This window comes from Oncorhynchus keta, unplaced genomic scaffold, assembly GCF_023373465.1.
Source record: "Oncorhynchus keta strain PuntledgeMale-10-30-2019 unplaced genomic scaffold, Oket_V2 Un_contig_1328_pilon_pilon, whole genome shotgun sequence".
In the NCBI taxonomy this organism is placed as follows: Eukaryota; Metazoa; Chordata; class Actinopteri; order Salmoniformes; family Salmonidae; genus Oncorhynchus; species Oncorhynchus keta.
Window position 1 is genome coordinate 5001 of NW_026278176.1, and position 8712 is coordinate 13712.

An 8712-nucleotide genomic window follows, 5' to 3' on the forward strand; every position below is an offset into this window, starting at 1 on the left:
CCCTCCCTTCCCGGCTTCCTTTCGGTAACCACCACGGTTTGGCTTTGATTACAGTACCACCTCATAGCGAGGACACACACACACATACACAGACACACACACATTCGGAGGCATTGATTTCTACCCCTGTCTGTCTCTGAGGAGAAAAGGAAAGAGGATGACATGGATCTGTTTTCAGTGCGGTGAGGCCAGACAGTATTATGGTAGATTAGGCTGGTTGTGGTGGAGAGAGAGGAGGTGGTGGAGAGAGAGGAGACACACAGAGAGAGAGGAAGGGGGAGACACAGAAAGAGAGAGAGAGGAAGGAGGAGACATAGAGAGAGGAAGGGGGAGACAGAGAGAGAGAGGAAGGGGGAGACAGAGAGAGAGAGGGAGGGGGAGACCGAGAGAGAGAGGAAGGGGGAGACACAGAGAGAGGAAGGGGGAGACACAGAGAGAGGAAGGGGGAGACAGAGAGAGAGAGTGAGAGAGGAAGGGGGAGAAAGAGAGAGAGAGAGGAATGGGGAGACAGAGAGAGAGGAAGTGGGAGACAGAGAGAGAGAGGAAGGGGGAGACAGAGAGAGAGGAAGGGGGAGACAGAGAGAGAGAGGAAGGGGGAGACAGAGAGAGAGAGGAAGGGGGAGACACAGAGAGAGGAAGGGGGAGACATAGAGAGAGAGGAAGGGGGAGACAGAGAGAGAGAGGAAGGGGGAGAGAGAGAGAGAGAGGAAGGGGGAGACAGAGAGAGAGAGGAAGGGAGAGACACAGATAGAGGAAGGGGGAGACAGAGAGAGAGAGGAAGGGGGAGACAGAGAGAGAGGAAGGGGGAGACAGAGAGAGAGAGGAAGGGGGAGACAGAGGGAGAGGAAGGGGGAGACAGAGAGAGGAAGGGGGAGACAGAGAGAGAGGAAGGGGGAGACAGAGAGAGAGAGAGAGAGAGAGAGAGAGAGAGAGAGGAAGGGGGAGACACAGATAGAGGAAGGGGGAGACACAGAGAGAGAGGAAGGGGGAGACAGAGAGAGAGAGGAAGGGGGACACAGAGAGAGAGGAAGGGGGAGACAGACAGAGAGAGGAAGGGGAGACATAGGGAGAGGAAGGGGGAGACAGAGAGAGAGGAAGGGGGATACAGAGAGAGAGAGAGGAAGGGGGAGACAGAGAGAGAGGAAGGGGGAGACAGAGAGAGAGAGAGAGGAAGGGGGAGACACAGATAGAGGAAGGGGGAGACACAGAGAGAGGAAGGGGGAGACAGAGAGAGAGGAATTGGGAGACAGAGAGAGAGAGAGAGAGAGAGAGAGAGAGAGAGAGAGAGAGAAGGGGGAGACATAGAGAGAGAGGAAGGGGGAGACAGAGAGAGAGAGGAAGGGGGAGACAGAGAGAGGGAGGAAGGGGGAGACAGAGAGAGGGAGGAAGGGGGAGACAGAGAGAGAGGAAGGGGGAGACAGAGAGAGAGCGAGAGGAAGGGGGAGACACAGATAGAGGAAGGGGGAGACACAGAGAGAGGAAGGGGGAGACAGAGAGAGAGGAATTGGGAGACAGAGAGAGAGAGAGAGAGAGAGAGAGAGAGAGAGGAAGGGGGAGACATAGAGAGAGAGGAAGGGGAGACAGAGAGAGAGGAAGGGGGAGACAGAGAGAGGGAGGGAGGAAGGGGGAGACAGAGAGAGAGAGGAATGGGGAGACAGAGAGAGAGGAAGGGGGAGACATAGAGAGAGAGGAAGGGGGAGACACAGAAAGAGAGAGAGGAAGGGGGAGACAGAGAGAGAGAGGAAGGGGGAGAGAGAGAGTGTAAGGGGGAGATAGAGAGCGGAAGGGGAGAGAGAGAGAGGAAGGAAGGGGGAGACAGAGCGAGAGAGAGAGAGAGAGGAAGGGGAGACAGAGAGAGAGGAAGGGGGAGACAGAGAGAGAGAGGGGAAGGGGGAGACAGAGAGGAAGGGGGGGAGACAGAGAGAGAGGAAGGGGGGAGACAGAGAGAGAGGAAGGGGAGACAGAGAGCGTGAGGAAGGGGGAGACAGAGAGAAAGAAAGGGGGAGACACAGACAGAGAAAGAGGAAGGGGGAGACACAGAAAGAGAGAGAGGGAGGGGAGACAGAGAGAGAGGTAGGGGGAGACAGAGAGAGAGAGGAAGGGGGAGACAGAGTGAGAGAGGAAGGGGATATATAGAGTTAAGAAGACTGTCCTGACAACAGACCTCATTCTGCCTCGTCTCTACTCTACTGTCCTGACAACAGACCTCTTTCTGTCTCCTCTCTACTCTACTGTCCTGACAACAGACCTCTTTCTGCCTCCTCACTACTCTACTGTCCTGACAACAGACCTCTTTCTGCCTCCTCTCTACTCTACTGTCCTGACAACAGACCTCTTTCTGCCTCGTCTCTACTCTCTACTGTCCTGACAACAGACCTCTTTCTGCCTCCTCACTACTCTACTGTCCTGACAACAGACCTCTTTCTGCCTCCTCACTACTCTACTGTCCTGACAACAGACCTCTTTCTGCCTCCTCTCTACTCTACTGTCCTGACAACAGACCTCTTTCTGCCTCCTCACTACTGTCCTGACAACAGACCTCTTTCTGCCTCCTCACTACTGTCCTGACAACAGACCTCTTTCTGCCTCCTCACTACTCTACTGTCCTGACAACAGACCTCTTTCTGCCTCCTCTCTACTCTACTGTCCTGACAACAGACCTCTTTCTGCCTCGTCTCTACTCTACTGTCCTGACAACAGACCTCTTTCTGCCTCCTCTCTCTCTCGGTCTCTCTGTCTCTCTCTGTCCCTCTCTCTCTCTGTCTCTGTCTCTGTCTCTCTCTCTGTCTCTGTCTCTCTCTCGCTCTCTGTCTCTCTCTCTCTCTCTCTGTCTCTGTCTCTGTCTCTCTCTCTGTCTCTCTCTCTGTCTCTCTCTCTCTCTCTGTCTCTCTCTCTCTCTCTCTGTCTCTCCCCTCTCTCTCTGTCTCTCCTCTCTCTCTCTCTCTCTCTCTCTCTCTCTCTCTCTCTCTCTCTCTGTCTCTCTCTCTGTCTCTCTCTCTGTCTCTCTCTCGCTCTCTCTCTCGCTCTCTCTCTGTCTCTCTCTCTGTCTCTATCTCTCTAACAGCCGTGTCCTGTTCTCTTCCAGGTTGTATTTAGTCCTCTGTTCATGATGCGTAGCCACCTTCCAGACCCTGTCATCATCCACACAGAGAAGAGAAGTCTGGGGCTGAGAGAGAGTCAGCTGATCCAGGGACAGGGTCACCAGGAACAACTACTGAACACGGAGAATGACCTGACACACCACCTCACCTTCCAGGCCAGGTAACACACCTTCCAGGCGAGGTAACACGCCTTCCAGGCCAGGTAACACACCTTTCAGACCAGGTAACACACCTTCCAGGCCAGGTAACACACCTTCCAGGCCAGGTAACACACCTTCCAGACCAGGTAACACACCTTCCAGGCCAGGTAACACACCTTCCGGGCCAGGTAACACACCTTCCGGGCCAGGTAACACACCTTCCGGGCCAGGTAACACACCTTCCGGGCCAGGTAACACACCTTCCAGGCCAGGTAACACACCTTCCGGGCCAGGTAACACACCTTCCAGGCCAGGTAACACACCTTCCAGGCCAGGTAACACACCTTCCAGGCCAGGTAACACACCTTCCGGGCCAGGTAACACACCTTCCGGGCCAGGTAACACACCTTCCGGGCCAGGTAACACACCTTCCAGACCAGGTAACACACCTTCCAGGCCAGGTAACACACCTTCCGGGCCAGGTAACACACCTTCCAGGCCAGGTAACACACCTTCCGGGCCAGGTAACACACCTTCCAGGCCAGGTAACACACCTTCCGGGCCAGGTAACACACCTTCCAGGCCAGGTAACACACCTTCCGGGCCAGGTAACACACCTTCCGGGCCAGGTAACACACCTTCCGGGCCAGGTAACACACCTTCCAGACCAGGTAACACACCTTCCGGGCCAGGTAACACACCTTCCAGGCCAGGTAACACACCTTCCAGGCCAGGTAACACACCTTCCAGGCCAGGTAACACACCTTCCAGGCCAGGTAACACACCTTCCGGGCCAGGTAACACACCTTCCAGGCCAGGTAACACACCTTCCAGGCCAGGTAACACACCTTCCAGGCCAGGTAACACATCTTCCAGACGCTGTCATCATCCACACAGAGAAGAGAAGTCTGGGGCTGAGAGAGAGTCAGCTGATCCAGGGACAAGGTCACCAGGAACAACTACTGAACACTGAGAATGACCTGACAGGAGGGAGGGAGGGAGGGAGGGAGGGGAGGGAGGGAGGGAGGGGTCTCCCCAGTCCAAGTAGAACTGACAGCTGAGTGACAGGTTGGTTGTAGTTCTGAAGCCATGTTATTCTATTGTCTGGGTCTAATGTATCCTGGAGGGTTGTTGATTTAGTGCTGCTAGAATGGGTCACCCTCTCTGATCCCAGACCTGCTGAAACACCCCGCCAGACAGGAAGTAACTAGACCCAGTTAACCATGGCTTTAGTTTCCTCTTTAGACCCCAGTTAACCATGGCTCTAGTTAGGATCCACAGAGTAACAAGGTGGATACTGGCTGTAGTGGGTCAGTTAGGGTCCACAGAGTAACACAGTGGATACTGGCTGTAGTGGGTCAGTTTGGATCCACAGGGTAACACAGTGGATACTGGCTGTAGTGGGTCAGTTAGGGTCCACAGAGTAACACAGTAGATACTGGCTGTAGTGGGTCAGTTAGGATCCACAGAGTAACACAGTGGATACTGACTGTAGTGGGTCAGTTAGGATCCACAGAGTAACACAGTGCATACTGGCTGTAGTGGGTCAGTTAGGTCCACAGAGTAACACAGTAGATACTGGCTGTAGTGGGTCAGTTAGATCCACAGAGTAACACAGTGGATACTGGCTGTAGTGGGTCAGTTAGGATCCACAGAGTAACACAGTGGATACTGGCTGTAGTGGGTCAGTTAGGATCCACAGAGTAACACAGTGGATACTGGCTGTAGTGGGTCAGTTAGGATCCACAGAGTAACACAGTGGATACTGGCTGTAGTGGGTCAGTTAGGATCCACAGAGTAACACAGTGGATACTGGCTGTAGTGGGTCAGTTAGGATCCACACGGTGGATACTGGCTGTAGTGGGTCAGTTAGGATCCACACGGTGGATACTGGCTGTAGTGGGTCAGTTAGGATCCACAGAGTAACACAGTGGATACTGGCTGTAGTGGGTCAGTTAGGATCCACAGAGTAACACAGTGGATACTGGCTGTAGTGGGTCAGTTAGGATCCACAGAGTAACACAGTGGATACTGGCTGTAGTGGGTCAGTTAGGATCCACAGAGTAACACAGTGGATACTGGCTGTAGTGGGTCAGTTAGAATCCACAGAGTAACACAGTGGATACTGGCTGTAGTGGGTCAGTTAGAATCCACAGAGTAACACAGTGGATACTGGCTGTAGTGGGTCAGTTAGGATCCACAGAGTAACACAGTGGACACTGGCTGTAGTGGGTCAGTTAGAATCCACAGAGTAACACAGTGGATACTGGCTGTAGTGGGTCTAGTTAGGATCCACAGAGTAACACAGTGGATACTGGCTGTAGTGGGTCAGTTAGAATCCACAGAGTAACACAGTGGATACTGGCTGTAGTGGGTCAGTTAGGATCCACAGAGTAACACAGTGGATACTGGCTGTAGTGGGTCAGTTAGGATCCACAGAGTAATACTGGCGGTGGGTACTGACTGTAGTGGGTCAGTTAGGATCCACAGAGTAACACAGTGGATACTGACTGTAGTGGGTCAGTTAGGATCCACAGAGTAACACAGTGGATACTGGCTGTAGTGGGTCAGTTAGGATCCACAGAGTAACACAGTGGGTACTGACTGTAGTGGGTCAGTTAGGATCCACAGAGTAACACAGTGGATACTGGCTGTAGTGGGTCAGTTAGGATCCACAGAGTAACACAGTGGATACTGGCTGTAGTGGGTCAGTTAGGATCCACAGAGTAACACAGTGGATACTGGCTGTAGTGGGTCTAGTTAGGATCCACAGAGTAACACAGTGGATTCTGACTGTAGTGGGTCAGTTAGGATCCACAGAGTAACATGGTGGATACTGGCTGTAGTGGGTACTGACTGTAGTGGGTCAGTTAGATCCACAGAGTAACACAGTGGATACTGACTGTAGTGGGTCAGTTAGGATCCACAGAGTAACACAGTGGATACTGGCTGTAGTGGGTCAGTTAGGATCCACAGAGTAACACAGTGGATACTGGCTGTAGTGGGTCAGTTAGGATCCACAGAGTAAGTAACACAGTGGATACTGGCTGTAGTGGGTCAGTTAGGATCCACAGAGTAACACAGTGGATACTGGCTGTAGTGGGTCAGTTAGGATCCACAGAGTAACACGGTGGATACTGGCTGTAGTGGGTCAGTTAGGATCCACAGAGTAACACAGTGGATACTGGCTGTAGTGGGTCAGTTAGCATCCACAGAGTAACGGTGGATACTGGCTGTAGTGGGTCAGTTAGGATCCACAGAGTAACACAGTGGATACTGGCTGTAGTGGGTCAGTTAGAATCCACAGAGTAACACAGTGGATACTGGCTGTAGTGGGTCAGTTAGGATCCACAGAGTAACACAGTGGATACTGGCTGTAGTGGGTCAGTTAGGATCCACAGAGTAACACAGTGGATACTGGCTGTAGTGGGTCAGTTAGGATCCACAGAGTAACACAGTGGATACTGGCTGTAGTGGGTCAGTTAGGATCCACAGAGTAACGGTGGATACTGGCTGTAGTGGGTCAGTTAGATCCACAGAGTAACATGGTGGATACTGGCTGTAGTGGGTCAGTTAGGATCCACAGAGTAACACGGTGGATACTGGCTGTAGTGGGTCAGTTAGGATCCACAGAGTAACATGGTGGATACTGGCTGTAGTGGGTCAGTTAGGATCCACAGAGTAACACAGTGGATACTGACTGTAGTGGGTCAGTTAGGATCCACAGAGTAACACAGTGGATACTGGCTGTAGTGGGTCAGTTAGGATCCACAGAGTAACACAGTGGATACTGGCTGTAGTGGGTCAGTTAGGATCCACATGGTGGATACTGGCTGTAGTGGGTCAGTTAGGATCCACAGAGTAACACAGTGGATACTGACTGTAGTGGGTCAGTTAGGATCCACAGAGTAACACAGTGGATACTGACTGTAGTGGGTCAGTTAGGATCCACAGAGTAACACAGTGGATACTGGCTGTAGTGGGTCAGTTAGGATCCACAGAGTAACACAGTGGATACTGGCTGTAGTGGGTCAGTTAGGATCCACAGAGTAACGGTGGATACTGGCTGTAGTGGGTCAGTTAGGATCCACAGAGTAACACAGTGGATACTGGCTGTAGTGGGTCAGTTAGAATCCACAGAGTAACACAGTGGATACTGGCTGTAGTGGGTCAGTTAGGATCCACAGAGTAACACAGTGGATACTGGCTGTAGTGGGTCAGTTAGGATCCACAGAGTAACACAGTGGATACTGGCTGTAGTGGGTCAGTTAGGATCCACAGAGTAACACAGTGGATACTGGCTGTAGTGGGTCAGTTAGGATCCACACGGTGGATACTGGCTGTAGTGGGTCAGTTAGGATCCACAGAGTAACACAGTGGATACTGGCTGTAGTGGGTCAGTTAGGATCCACAGAGTAACACAGTGGATACTGACTGTAGTGGGTCAGTTAGGATCCACAGAGTAACACAGTGGATACTGGCTGTAGTGGGTCAGTTAGAATCCACAGAGTAACACAGTGGATACTGGCTGTAGTGGGTCAGTTAGGATCCACAGAGTAATGGTGGATACTGGCTGTAGTGGGTCAGTTAGGATCCACAGAGTAACACAGTGGATACTGGCTGTAGTGGGTCAGTTAGGATCCACAGAGTAACGGTGGATACTGGCTGTAGTGGGTCAGTTAGGATCCACAGAGTAACACAGTGGATACTGGCTGTAGTGGGTCAGTTAGGATCCACAGAGTAACACAGTGGATACTGGCTGTAGTGGGTCAGTTAGAATCCACAGAGTAACACAGTGGATACTGGCTGTAGTGGGTCAGTTAGGATCCACAGAGTAACACAGTGGATACTGGCTGTAGTGGGTCAGTTAGAATCCACAGAGTAACACAGTGGATACTGGCTGTAGTGGGTCAGTTAGGATCCACAGAGTAACACAGTGGATACTGGCTGTAGTGGGTCAGTTAGAATCCACAGATTAACACAGTGGATACTGGCTGTAGTGGGTCAGTTAGGATCCACAGAGTAACACAGTGGATACTGACTGTAGTGGGTCAGTTAGGATCCACATAGTAACACAGTGGATACTGGCTGTATACTGACTGTAGTGGGTCAGTTAGGATCCACAGAGTAACACAGTGGATACTGGCTGTAGTGGGTCAGTTAGAATCCACAGAGTAACACAGTGGATACTGGCTGTAGTGGGTCTGATCCATAGAGTAACACAGTGGTGGCTGTAGGGTCAGTTAGGATCCACAGAGTAACACAGTGGATACTGGCTGTAGTGGGTCAGTTAGGATCCACAGAGTAACACAGTGGATACTGGCTCCACAGAGTAACACAGTGGTGGCTGTAGTAGTTAGATCCACAGAGTAACACAGTGGATACTGGCTGTAGGTCAGTTAGGATCCACAGAGTAACACAGTGGATACTGGCTGTAGTGGGTCAGTTAGGATCCACAGAGTAACACAGTG

General features: G+C 51.9%; 1 long non-coding RNA gene across 1 annotated transcript in view; it reads left to right on the plus strand.

Annotated features, from left to right (window-relative positions):
* LOC127918130 (uncharacterized) overlaps window positions 1–3367 on the plus strand; it is a 6942-nt gene extending 3575 nt beyond the window's left edge. The window contains exons 2-3 of the long non-coding RNA XR_008099020.1: window positions 3086–3261; window positions 3325–3367. This is a non-coding gene — a long non-coding RNA (uncharacterized LOC127918130). The remainder of the gene's footprint in view (window positions 1–3085; window positions 3262–3324) is intronic.
* Window positions 3368–8712: the final 5345 nt, after the last annotated feature.